This window comes from Theropithecus gelada, chromosome 6 (assembly GCF_003255815.1).
Source record: "Theropithecus gelada isolate Dixy chromosome 6, Tgel_1.0, whole genome shotgun sequence".
NCBI lineage: Eukaryota > Metazoa > Chordata > Mammalia > Primates > Cercopithecidae > Theropithecus > Theropithecus gelada.
In genome coordinates, this window is record NC_037673.1 from 105,086,441 (window position 1) to 105,100,596 (window position 14,156).

A 14,156-nucleotide genomic window follows, 5' to 3' on the forward strand; every position below is an offset into this window, starting at 1 on the left:
TTTGTTCAGCTAACCTGTTTTCCCTCAGGAAACGAGGCCCACTAGGGTCCTGCTGTCTGGATTTATATAGCGTGAACCTAGGTGACTCAAGCAGTAGCCTGTGGTAGACACTGAGATGAGCCAAGCAGAGTCCCCATCAGGAAAGGACCTGCTGCCAAGCTGTGGGGACAGTAGTAGGCAGACAGCTCCAGCTGTCTGTGTCTTCCAGATCTACTGCAGCTACAGAGGGGGCCACCTCTCTGGAGGTTACATCCTCCTCTCCTCCTGTGTAGCCCTTAGCCAGTGACTGAATGAGGCAAGGGCACTGAGGCCTGCCTACAGCCCAGCATGGACAGTCTGATAGATGACACGGTGGGGCCAGGGAATAGAATGAGAGGCCCAAGTGTATCACTTGGGTTCTACATGCATTCCTCCCTAATCCACTGGGAGTTCAACTTCTTCCTCAGCCCAATCATGCTGCTGTCCCCTTACCTTTTCTTCAGATATTGATGCTTAATAAACATCTCGTATCTCCAACTCCAACCGCATCTGCTTCCAGAGAACCCAGCCTGTAACAAAAACATGTGTCCACAACAAGAAAGTTCATGGCAACCTTATTCTTAACATTCAGAATCTGAAAACAACTCCAATATCCATGAACGAGTCATAATAAACCAATTGTGGCATATTCATAAAACTGAATACTACTCAGCAATAAAGTGAAACAACTGCTGATATGTGCAGCAGCACGGATGAATTTCAAAAACATTTTCAACATGAAAATGAGCAAAGCGTGCAAGATGCAAAAAGTACATACTGCATAAATTCATTTATATGAAATCAGATGACAGGAAAAATTTATCTATGGGGATAGAAGCTGTAAAGTGGTTGCCTGTGTATGTGCCGGGGTAGTGGGGTAGGAATTGACTAGAAGAAGAGGCCCCAGATAACTTTCTAAGGGGTTTTAGATCTCATTTTACATGGTGGTTACATGGCTGTATACTGTTTCCAAAACTCATTGAAAAGTTAGTATCTGTGGATCTTACTGTATGTAACTTATGCTTCAAGTATAAATACATTAAGTAGACCTGGGAATACTGAATTACAAATGTATACCTAACATATGGCTGTAAAAGAAACAGATCAATGAAACTTAAGAAATTATGATTTAATAACAGAGATAGTCATGATGGTTATAGCACAGATGAGGGTCTTTAATCCATGGTGATAGCAGAGAGGTAGGGAGCTGCAAGGTGACATTTGAGCTGGGTATGAAAGGAGAAGAGGGAGACAGCAGGGCAGAAACTGGGAGACCATGTTCCTGAGAGGAGGAACACAGCACAAACAGAGTCCTGAAATCAAATATCACACCCAGGAGACTGAGCAGAGCTGTGTGATGCGGGCCTGATGGGGATGAGGCCATGAAATGAGATGGACAAGGAGAAAGGGCCAAATCTCAGAGAGGGTCCTGCAATCTAGGACAAGGAAACTTAGAATTTGTCCTATCAGTTCTAGGGAATATGTTCTTTAGGACTTTGTGGTTGCAGATAACAAAATCATCACCTGCGTTCTCTCCTTCTTTCTCCTCCCTCGGCCCATATTTCCTTGGTCTTGGGGTCCTTCTCAGATAGTTCATCCTCAAGGGATGGATCACTGGAAATTAATGATCCCGAGAGAAATGGGTTCTGCTTCCCTCATAGTTCCAGTGAAAGTCCCAGAAGAAAAGCTGGATTTACCCTGATGGGGTTGGCAGGGCATCCCTGACCCAGCCAGTGGGGACAGAGTAAACTGGGCCAGGCCAGGTCACATGCCCACCCCTTGAGTTGGGAAGGGGGTGGCAGATAATCCCTCAGAGTGAAACTGAGGGGCAAAAAATATATTTCCTCTATAGGGAACTACTGACGGGATGTATTACTGATGGTTTTAGAAGGATGGTTGCTGGCAACAGTGTAGAAAGTGGATGGGAGGGGGGAAATGGCAGCTAGAAAGATGGGTTTGAGTCTTGTGAAGTCCAGGTATGAACTGGAGAGGGCTGCGAGGCTAGAGGAGAGATGTCACACTGAAGAGGTGTGTAGGAAGAACAATAAGCACGCTGCAAAAGCTACTTGTGCATGGGGAGGAGGAGGGGGCATCTAAGTGGACTGACTGATTCTAGATTTGGGGAGGGTGCCCCTTGCCACAGCACTGCACCCAGAATATTACCCAGCTTTCTGCAGCATTTTAAAGTAATAAAAAAACACAAGGAGCAGAGAGAAAACATATCTGATAAAACAAAGAGAAGAGGGTCAGGAGAGCCCGAGTTCTATTCTCTTCTCACATTCTTGTCAATGTTATAATATAAATGTAAATTTTTTAGCAGGAATAGTAGGGGGACTCTAATTGAATCAGCATGTATTAATTATGCATTAGTGAAGATTATTCCACAATTCATTGCAGCTCCCACAATCAGTTTTCAAGCAGGAGGCAAGTGTGGAATATGATGTTTCATGATAATATCTATTCAAGAAAGAGTCCTCAGCACCACTTGTACTAGAATCTAATCAGGAGTAAAGTACTTGACAAACTGTTGGGGGGCTGACAAACAGCCAGTTGCTGTGGCCACACAGCATAATGGGCAGAGACTGACTCCAGGCCACAGTGGGCCATACAGCACCTGCAGCCTCGCCAAGGTCTGGAATGGAAAACTGGACATTTTTCCAGAAACGGCTTCAACTTCTCTGTAACTCAGGTTTCTTATCTACAAGACGAGGCTAGTGATACCAGCCTTGCATGGTGGCCATGTGTGTTAAATAAGAGGATGCATGTAAATAGCTGGCCCTTGGGGATTCCCAGAAATGGGGTATTGCTTTCGGTTTTCTATTTTGGTGAAAGAGGGACTATTCCAAGGGCTTCCATTCTCCTTACCTAAAAATAAATCTTGCTGCACAGGACAGACAGCCAAAAGAGAGATTCTGCCTGCTGCTGATTTTGTCTTTTCTAACTACACACTCAAGAGTCTTGACCAAAACAAGAACGTGGACCAACACATCATTGTTTGTTGATCCCCACCTTCTGACTGGTAGACCACTGCGAGCTTCTAAGAGTCAAAGGCCAGTCATTCACTGAATGGCTGTACATTTCCTTCTTCCAGTGCATGGTTCTCTTGGTGAGTGGCTACAGGCCCTTGAGGAAAAGGCTAGGGGTGCGGAGGGAACCTACAGGACCCTTTTATCACTGGGTCCTTGCTCAGGAATATGGCACACCTTTCTGCTCAGGAAACTGGATCTGTGACCCATCTGAGTCCCGGGCACTTGTGGGGGACCTTGATCTATAAGCTCAGCTCCTGTTCGCGAGACACAGAGCATTTCCAGCTTCACAGTGCATGCAGCACCTCCACAGGCTTCCCATCCATCTTAGTCCTAGGGATACTGGGACCTATCAGCTGCCAACAAAGGTCCCTGAAGGTCAAACATTCTATATGTCACCTGGCCGCATACTCATGAGAGACCTCACCAGCTCTGCCTCTAGCAGATAATTGCTGCTCCTTGGCCTCTACCACTCAGGAACCTAAATATCCACATTGAAACCAGTAAATAGACTCTTTCAATGGCAGCCTCTCCCTTCTTTGTCCTAGCCCTCAGGGGACAGCACCTCTATGCTTTCCAAGACATGGGTTGTCGGGGTTCAGGTTCCCTTGAAGTGCAGCCGGAACAGGGTCTATCTGTGAAAATCACTTACTGGGGCCTGCTCACGGGAGAAGGGGAGTGAGGGAAGCAGGACAGTGCAGTGCGGGGCTGGACACTCATTCCTGCCTGGTCCCCAGAGTTCTGGAGTGTGAATTGTGCCACAGAGCTGGTACTGCTTTGAGGCAAGGGGGCCAGGTTAGAGACCTTGAGTCAGTCTTTGGCCTCTGGTTGCCCAGGAGCATGATTGGAGTGGCATGATCTCTGGTGAATGGCTCCTGTTTGGTGGAAGGGGATTCTACGGAGAAGGCAATAGCACTCAAAACAGCGGGGCAATAGCAGCTCTGGCCTCATGAGGGGAATCTTGGCACAGCGCCAGCAGTATCCACCGTGGGAACATTCCCTTAGCCATGCTGCCTGCTGTGGTGAAAGACAGCTGCATCCCTTACTCATGGTCCATGCTGTGGTGAAGGAGTAGCCTCTGGTTCCTTCGAGGGACACAGGAGCACGTGAGCCGGGAGCATGTGATCATGAGACTCCAATATTCTTTCCCATATCCTAAGTCTTCGGAGTCTCCCCTCTGCATTACACCAAGGCATATGTCACATCTCATTGCTGCTTACTGTAGACCACTATGCCCAATGGAGAGAAGAGGAGGAAGTGTTCCAGAAAGAGGAAACCAGGACCGTACCAAGACTCAGACCCAGCACCGCACGGCAAGTTCAAGGACCTGGAGACATTGAGCATGACCAGCTTGAAGAGACGGAGCGGGGAATGGGCAAAGATAAGGCTCGAGAAGTGGAGGTCACATCATATGGGGGCTGGAGGATGGTAAGGGGGTCAGACTTTATACAGAAGCACAAGGGAGCCAGTCAAGGGTTCCAACCGTGGAAACAGCATGATTATACCTCATCTTCAGTAGTTTCATTCACTGCGAGTCAAGATTGGGAATGAATTGAAGGAGAGCAAGAATGATCAAGGGGAAAGCAGTTTGAAGGCTGTCAGGGTCACCCAGACAGGAGATGATGGGTATTGACACAGGGAGCTGTCAGTGGAGATGGAGAGAAGGCATTAGATCCAAGGGATTGAAAGGCTGATGTTTTTCAAACTGTGGGCCTTGCCACACTGGTAGGCATAAAGTTTACTCAGTTGTGACTAGAATTTTAGTGAAATAGAATGAAATAAAACCTGAGAAGGCACTGCATGTGGGAAGGGTAAGTATTGCTTCATACAGTATTTGTTTCAGGTATGTGTGTATCTGCACGTGTTTGATGGTATAAACGGTCACAACATCAAACTTCTCCCTGTGGGTCAGGGAAGGATTTCAAAGCTGTGGATGTGGATGGAGCTCTATTGCACCTGATGGCTGATGGGATGTGAGCACCGAAGGAAGTCCAGGAGTGGCTCCCAGATCTCAGGGTCCCCCAATGTGGTGGCTGCATTCGCTGAGGTAGGCACAGACACTACTGGATGGGGAGGGGGGATGAAGATGTCCCTTTATAATTGTGGGTAGGCTAATCGGCAGAGGTTATATGTGATATGGGGATAGAGGGTCCTTGGGAAACACAGTGCTTCCCCAAGAGAGCTCTCTGCAGCCTGGCTCCTCCGCGGTATCTCCTGCCCTTCAAAAACAGGGTTGACTGCTCCTAGGCATTGAGCAAGGCCTCGGAACTGGCCTTTGACCCAGTTCCCTCCTGGGTCGTCCCCTAGTCTAGGGTGCTGACTGGCTCGCACATGCATCACCCACTCTGCAAAGGAGGCTGTCGGCAGGATCAGTGATGGAATTCCAGCCTCATATCTCACAGCCTGCTCCCGGGGTGATGGATGGCTTCTGCGCGGCTGGCCATTGATCCCAGTCATAGCTGAAGAGTAAAACAACCCTTGCCGCCACATTTACATCGTAGGCTGACATGTGTCTGCAATGCGGCGCCGAGGCCCCCGGGGACTGCGCCTGGCCACCATCTGCCGTGTCAGCGCACGGCTCAATTCCTCCTCTAGCCCCTTTGTAAATGGCCTTTGTCAGCGTCTCCTAACAGAAGCTCCTCTCTTCATCAATCAGAATAAATGGTCTGTTAGAATGAAAGATTCCCCTTCCCAGCCAGCTGGAGAAAAAGGTTTCAGGCCTGAGAACTCCCTATTTGTTCTGGGGCAGCCACCAGCATGCTGCCAGGCCCGGTGCTGGGTTGTCTGCCCTTCAGACCCCACCCTTCCCTTCCCACACACCGACTGTTCCTGGCCTGGTGCTGCCTGCGTCCAGGGACTCACCTCCCACCCGATGGCACTTGCTCACTGAGCAGAATTCAGATTTGGGTTTCTTTATTGTAGAGGGGTCACAACCGCCCAATTTCTAGTCATCATAAAAATGGTATCTCCGAATGTGTTTAGTACTTTATGTATTCATTTAGTCTTCGATTCTTTATGCGATGTGCTGAACACCTCCTTCCTGGAGGCAGATTTCCAAGACAGTTTCACATCTATTGCGTTGGAGAAGACGCAGTGTGAGGCAGGGAGCACAGCCCTGGGGCCAGGCTGCCCAGGATGCAGTTTTGCCTCTGCCACCCCTGGCCAGCTGTTCAGTCTCGGGCAAGTAACTTGCTACCCTCAGTTTTTTTCTTCTGTAAAACAAGGATTGTATGGGTACCTACATCATAGAATTGGTAAGAGGATTAAATGAATAGATGTGGTGTACCTGAAACATGGGAGCACTGTGTAAGTGACACAAATCATCAGCATCAACAACAGCATCATTATCATTATGTGATTAAACCTGTTAAGAGAGGAAGGTTAGGGCTGATAATGCCCATCTTATAGATGGAAGGACTGAGGCCCAAAGGCTTAAAGATGTTAAGTCTTTGGCTGGGTGCGGCAGCTCACGCCTGTAATCCCAGCACTCTGGGAGGTCAGGAGATCGAGACCATCCTGGCTAACACGGTGAAACCCCATCTCTGCTAAAAATACAAAAAATTAGCCAGGCATGGTGGTGGGCACCTGTAGTCCCAGCTACTCAGGAGGCTGAGGCAGGAGAATGGCGTGAACCCAGGAGGCGGAGCTTGCAGTGAGCCGAGATCGCGCCACTGCGCTCCAGCCTGGGCAACAGAGGGAGACTCTGTCTCAAAAAAAAAAAAAAAAAAAAAAAAGATGTTAAGTCTTTAACTCACAGACCCAAAGTTGGCAATTAACACAGCCAGAAGTTAAACACAGGTGTCCTGACTCCAAGCCTAAAGTGTTTTCCTCCTCAGTTATATAGTTCTGTAGAATGAAGGTTCTTTTATCTGCACTAAATTATAAAAAGGCATACAGAATTTGCCACTGCCCAAATACTTTGACCAGCCTCCTCTGTGGACCATCTCCTCCTTACGGGCAGGATAAGTTCTTCCCCTCCCGAAACGAAAACTCCCTAGGATCATCTGCAATGAAATTGCTTTCAAAGTCAGGGGAACGAGGGGCAGAGGATGGGTCACTGGCCTGAGGGCCACCATCCAGCCACTCCTGCAGCTCTGCTAGGCCACCCGAACAAGCGTGCCCTGGAGAAGGTAGCCTCCTAAAGTTGAGAAGAGGTTCCCAGGTTGCTGGTGATACACAGCAAAGGACTGGTCCTTGTTTTCCTGCAACTTGCGCTGGTGCTGACTTCTAGCACTTCCATAAAGCCGGCTGCACTGCTCCATAGCCAGCGATACAAGTGGCTTCATTCTGCCTTCTGCTCTGCTGGGGGTGGGCGGGCAGTGTGGAGCCAGATGGCTCTTTGAGTAGAGGGAACAGTTGAGCCAGGTTCACATAGGCATGAGGCGCCCATGCCCTCCCCACAAGGGATCTTCTCCCAGGCCTCATCGTCCTGAACTTGGCCATTGTCACAGCCAGCCCAGCTCTGCCTTGCTGCACACCCTCACCCAGGCCCCTGTGACTGCCTCCCTTCCTCTCCAGACTCTGACACAGTTCCCCATATCCCAGCAGCCAGACCCAGCTTTCCAAGGGTGCTCCTTGGTCAGTACTTTTTGTTCTAAGCCTTGACCTGACAGCCCACCAGGGACAAGGAGACTGAGTCTCGCTTCACCCCACAGCCCTGGGCCAAATAGGCTTCCTCATCCCTCCAGGAAGAACAAGCGCCCTTCCTCAGGCAGTTCCTACCCACACACGTGGCTCACAGAGCCAGTTTCTGCGTAAGGCTTTCCCCTGCTACCATCGGCCATCCGATTCCCTTTCTGCCGCCCCAAGTGACAGAGCTGACCAGTCTCTCCCAGCCCACCTCAGAGCATAATGCAGTTGATTGCCTTCTGAGAGAGCAGAAATTCCTGGGCCTCTCTTCCTGGGGAGAGGGGAATGTCTGTGCCAACAGGGGAATGTCTGTGCCAAAATGTTAGCCTAGGAGAGGAACGGCAGGCAGTACTGCTAGCTGGGGTGAAAGTGTTTGTGCATATACTGGTCATCATCCTCCTGCCTTCCAAACCATTTTCACATAGGATTTCCTGGAAAATTTTTCTAAGAAATTTTATGTCCCATGCTTCTGGAATACTGAATACATCAAAAGCAAAACCACCGCCACCAAAGAGAGGAAAAAGGCATTTGCTTCCATTTATAGTCAATGCTGGGACATTCTCATTAAATCCCTTTATCTCATGGTGTGAAGGCCAGACCCATAGAGAGCAACGGTTCCTTCCTGAGGCGCTAAACACCCCAACAGGTCTCAGGAGCTAATGTCCAAGCTGCTCAAGGTGAATGAAAGGTGATGACCGTGAAGAGTATCACTGCAGTTCTGGAGGTGGCGTTGGCGGTGGCTGTGATAAGCAGAAGTAGGGGTGTGGCTGCTGTCACAGAGTTGTGCAACCACACACACTGGAGAGGGCTGGATACTGAGAACATCTCCCCAAGTGCTGGCAAAATCACCACGTTGTGGGTTAAAAAAAAAAAAATTGGACAAATGATGGTGTGGGGAAGGAAAACAGTAAGTACTGACTCAAGATTCATGAGTACCCAGAACGTTTTGGTCTAGGAATTTTATAGGTTCTCTCCCCTCTCCTGCCTTCTTTCCCAGCTGCATTCAAATAAGGTCGTCCTTTGTGGAGCCAGTTATTATCCTTGCAATATGTTTTGCTGTGGTTGGCAACAAAACAACTTAGTCATGTTCCCCCAGATTTACCTTATTTTTATTACTTTTCTTCCATTTTCTCCATCTCAGCTCTCCCATTAGAATAAAATGTTATTGTTTTAGGTTTTGTCAGACTCAGAGTCTCTGCTCTCAGTCAAACCAAATCTGTTTTCAGGCGATGAGACAGAAGTCAGAGGACACAAAGACAGATGTGGGCAGAGAGCTTGCCATGCTCTTCATTCGCTGTCAAATACAATTTAATGCCCAGGGAGCGCCCACACTGCTCTCGCTCCCTGCCAAGAGGGGGATTCTTTACTCATCGAATCAAGCGCTGGCCCTGATGGTGTTGCTTCTACAGCAGTAGGTGGTGGCAGGGAGACATCTGAGGCTCACGGTGCCCAGACACCTTCTCCTAGTTTCCTCAAGTCCCAAGCTGTGGGCTGGGTTCCATATCCAGTTTCAAAACTCTAACTGCTTTGGGACATCTAAGGGCAGGTTTTTCCTATTGTTTACTAGAAACCTAAGAAGTCAGTACTTGTAATTTCCAAACCAGAGGCACTGAGTGGGGAATCTGCAGAGCCTGCCAGTTCTTCTCCCATTCTGCAGACAGGGAGCCTCATCTGGGACGAGGGCTCATGGACTTGGGTGTGTTTCGCTTCAGGACGAGAGAGAATTCCCAGTACATCAATCCCATTTGCTTTCCCGAGAAGGAAAAGCCATGACCTGGTGTCTCAGGTCCCTGTGGAGGGATTGTTCTGAGAGTCCCTGGAGGGACACAGTTGTGTAAGAGGTTTCTTGGGAGAGAAAGATTTCTCTTTCTTGACGCATTTGCCTCCAGCAAAAATCACTTTAGAGCTGAATGTGGAGCCACAAGTCTCATGCTGCAGTCTTCAGTGTAAAACTTGTTTGAATTCTGTTATATGCCATTGGAGGGACTGAAAAGCCTCTTCCTGAGACAGATAATCTGTTTCTTTTCCATTACCAGTGTTCTCCAATCATCAGTGGAAGCTCCTTATTTAGAAACACTTTAACTTTCTCCACAGCCCCTCCCTGGGCTATTTTTGGCCCCTTACTGAAGAATGGAAGCAAAATTACATTTTAAAAGCAACCATTAGTTTATTGACACAGAGAAGGTTTGTTAATCAAGTCAGACTTTTTCCTTTCTTGATCAATACATATCTGGCTTGTCCTGCTAACAGACATTTACCCAATTACCTGCTTTCTAATCGCAGTCTCCACAACCTTTAAAAATTCAGCTTGTTTCATTGATTCAGGTAACAGCTAAATTGGCATCCAGTCTCTTGCAGAACAGATTTAATCTGGCCTGCATTTGATTAAAATGCCTCACCGAAACCAATGCCAGATGTAATTTTCTCACTCTTCACATTGCCTTTGGAAGTTATACAGACCCCAACATGTGCCAAGGCCCAGCATGGGAGATATTTAAGTCAGATCTCCATTCATCAGTTCTCAGAGACTTCCAAGTGGACAATGGGATACACTTGTCCCATAAACATCTAATTCCTGGTTCCTACGTCCTTGAGATGAAATCTTAGAAATGGAATTCCTGGAGCAAAGGGGCAGTTCCTTAACACGTATAACAATTCCATTGGTTGCAGAACAAAATAGATGAGAACATAAATATCACCAAAATGTAACTATGGGAAACAAGGTTCCCATTGTAAATTTAATAAATTTCCTGAGAATCAGTGTGATAGGGTAATAATCTTACAGAAATCTTAAAAACAATTTGTCCTCAAGCACTCATGTTGTTGATATTTGACAAACCATATAGTGAAAAAAATTTAATTGAAATGGAACTGTAGACTGCAACTCATTCGTACAGAAGAAGCACTTACCCTGTCCTTGGGGATTAAATAATGAAGCTAAAAGCTTTCTAATCACCAAGGGAAAAAAATCTGTTATCTACGTCATTAGTTTTCACCTCAGCCTTGCAAAAGGAGAAAATGCAAGTTAATTCATTTGCAATAACAATTCTGAAATTGTAAGTAGAAAACTTAGAGGGTCTGATATTTTATAATGTAGAAGTGTGACATAAATATAAACTATAAATAAGTTACGTTATATATGCAACAGAGGACCAAACTCCCTGTCCAGTGTAATGCAAATAAGGAACAAGGTATCTCACTCTAAGATGCCTCAGAGGCCATGAGAGTCAGGGTTCCTGCCTGGACTCCACATAAATCATCCAAGGCAGCTGTACAAAGGGAGCCCAAGCCCAAAATCTGTGCTTGAAAGTATGGAAGAGAAGAGAATAAAGTCCATATGGAACCATGCTTTATAGTCTTGTTTAAACCTTGCTTACATCTTTATACTATTGTTTAATATAGCGATAGAGTTATAGTTAGATGAAATGCCTTAGCTTCCCCATCTGAAAGTGGAAACAATAAGATAAATGCAACCATAATAAAGGGCTATTCACAAAAAAAAAAAAAAAAAAAAAATCAGATGGCTATTTCCTTGCTGTAAAAGTCTGCATTATACAACAAAATAGAGGCAAATACAAGAACAACAGATAACAGAACTGTACGTCATGGAATCTTCCGATTTTACCTTTTTAAATCTGTCCTACTGACCTGAGAAGATGACCCTAAAAAACAGCTGACATTGGTGCCTGGAGCTTCATGATACAGGAAGAGAGGTAGGAAATTTAGATAGCTGAGGGCCGTACTTTTCTGGCTAAATCCCAGATACCAAAACCCAACTCCATTCTGCTGGGTTCAGCTGGATCCAGGGGGCTTGTAATTTCGTAGGTCACAGCGTGAAGTTCCTTACTGGGTGGAACTGCCCAGCTGAAGCACTGGATAGCACTCCAGTGTCCCAGAGGGAGCTAGAAATATATTCTTCTTAAGAAAAAAGACTGCAGTGATAGCTAAGGCAGAGCATGTGTTTATTGCCTCATTTAATCCTTCCAGCAACCCGGTGAGGTTAAGTAATATTGTCTTTATCTTACGGGTGAGATAAAGCACAGGAAGTGTAGGAAACAAGAAACTGCCTGAGCTGGGAATCAGACCCTGGGAGTCTAGAATCAAGTTGATATTCTTTTGACTCCATGGAAAAAGTAGCAGGATCTTTTTTAGGGGGTGGGGTGCAGGGATAATGTGTATTTTTTAAGTTGGAAATTTTTAAAGACTATTTACATATAAAATTCACCTATTTGATTATACAGTCTGATGAACTTTTGTCACTGTATACAATCATGTAGCCAGTCAGGATATAGGACAGTTCACTCCTTCTGAAAAGTTGTCTTCGGACCCAAACCCCCATCCTCTACTCCGGGCAAACACTGATCCGATTCTGTCGTAATAGTGTTGCCTTATCTGGAATTCTACATAAGTGGACTCATAAATATGTAGTTGTGTTTGACTTCTTTCACTTAGCATGTTTGAGACGCATTCATGTTGTTACATGTATTAATATTTTGCACCTCTTTATGGCTCTGTAGGGTTTCATAGTATCAATATGTCACACACTGTCTCTATTCACCATTTGTTGGTATCTAGATTCCTTCCAGTTTGGAATATTGTGAATGATGCTTTTATGAATATGCTCCTGTCTTTGTATGGATATGTTTTCTTTCTCTTGAAAAATTACCCAGGGTGGGCTTGCTGAGTTGTATGCCAAGTGTATGTCTAACTTTATAAATATACTGCCATCCTGTTTTCCAAAGTGGTTTACCGTTATACATTCATACCAGCAGGGGATGACAGTTCTAGTCGCTTTACATCCCTGCCAACATTTCGTGTTGTCAGTCTTTTTAACCTTAGTCATTCTAGTAGGTATATAAAACCATCTCATTATGGTTTTAATTTCTGCTCATTAGTGATAATTTTACTAGTGATATGTTTACTAATTTTGACTAGAGATATGGAATACTTTCATATATGTATTGGCCATTTGTGTATTTTCTTTAGTGAGGAACCTATTCAAGTCTTTTGTTCATTTTTAAACAATGAGTTGTCTTCTTACAACTGAGTTTTCTAATTGAGTGTGTATAGTGTGGATATGTGACTCTGTCCCGTACATTTGTCTGCTTTTGTTCACCTCACATGACATTTACATGCTTTTTTTTTTTTTTAAAGTATTTCCAGGTTTTATAGTTGTTTTCTGTAGCATGTTTTGTCTAATAATATCTTTGTCTATCACACCTGGAAGCAAACGCCATTTGTGTTTTAATACAACAAAAGGGAGAATAAATATAAGTTACACCGAGGCACATCCTCAAACTGCTGAAAGCCAAAGATGAAGAGCAAACCTTGAAAGCAGCAAGAGAAAAATGAGAACTACATGTGGAGGAACAATGATCAGGTCAATGGCTAACTTCTTGCAGGAAACTAGAGAGGCCAGGAGGGAGTAGAAAAACACCTTTAAATAATATAATAAATTTAAAAATCATATGGTGAACCTATAATTCTATGTCCAGTGGATTTTAAAACACATGCTATCCACACAGTTGGAGTAAGGTCAATATGTCAACACAGACAATGTGAAGGTTTTCCAAGTTTCTGATGAGGTGAATCAAGGTGGACAACTGGAATCTATGGTCCCTGAATCTGCAGGAATTAAGAAGCAGCAGATAGTGACACTGCCTGTCATGGCTTATACCCTCCAATCCCTTGTGGTGTTGGCTCCGCTAGAGCCAGGCCTGCTGGTCACTGTGTTTTGAAAGCACCTCCGGCCGCCAAGACCAAGATGGCCATGAGAATCGGCGCCTTCCTCAAGAATGCCTGGGACAAGGAGTCAGTGCTGGTCGTGTCCTTCGTCATTGGGGGCCTCGCTATAATTATGCCCCCACATTCAGCCCCTACTTCAAGTACTCCGTCATGAGCAACGAGGCCACGCCCTACAACTACCCAGTGCCAGTCCGCGATGATGGGAACATGCCGGACGTGTCCAGCCACCCCCAGGACCCTCAGGGCCCCAGCCTGGAGTGGCTGAAGAAACTGTGAGCACCTTCACTGACAGAGGCGGCCCCTCCCATGGCTCCTAATAAAAATGTGAAAACCGAGGAAAAAAAAAAAGAAAGAAAGAAAGCATCTCCAACAGCAGCTACCAATCCTACTGCCTCTCTGTGCTCAGACATGGGAAGACCTGTGTCTCCTGGTGAACATATGACTTCTTTGGGGACTTGAAAATGATTGGCCTTGCTGTGCTGCTGAAAGTTTTTTACCCAGCAGATTAAGTTTCAGAGATCATGAGGCAAATTAAGTTTCAGAGGTCATGAAGCAAACACCACGATTTTGATTTCAACTTTAAAAATGTCTTAAGTATCATCTTTTAGTCTCCTAAATCATTTTCACTGTACAGTTCAATAGGACCTGCAGTGTCTTCATGACATAACAGAAGTTTTAGCCTAAGGCTCAAACTGAGATTGAGACACATCTGGTATATTGCATGGAGATCCAGAAGGA

At 45.8% G+C, this 14,156-nt stretch overlaps 1 long non-coding RNA gene and 1 pseudogene across 1 annotated transcript in view; one reads left to right on the plus strand and one right to left on the minus strand.

Annotated features, from left to right (window-relative positions):
* The window catches only part of LOC112626760, an 85,916-nt gene that overhangs the window by 8,200 nt on the left and 63,560 nt on the right, over positions 1-14,156 (minus strand). The window lies entirely within an intron of this gene.
* Positions 13,438-13,719, plus strand: LOC112626759 (annotated as a pseudogene).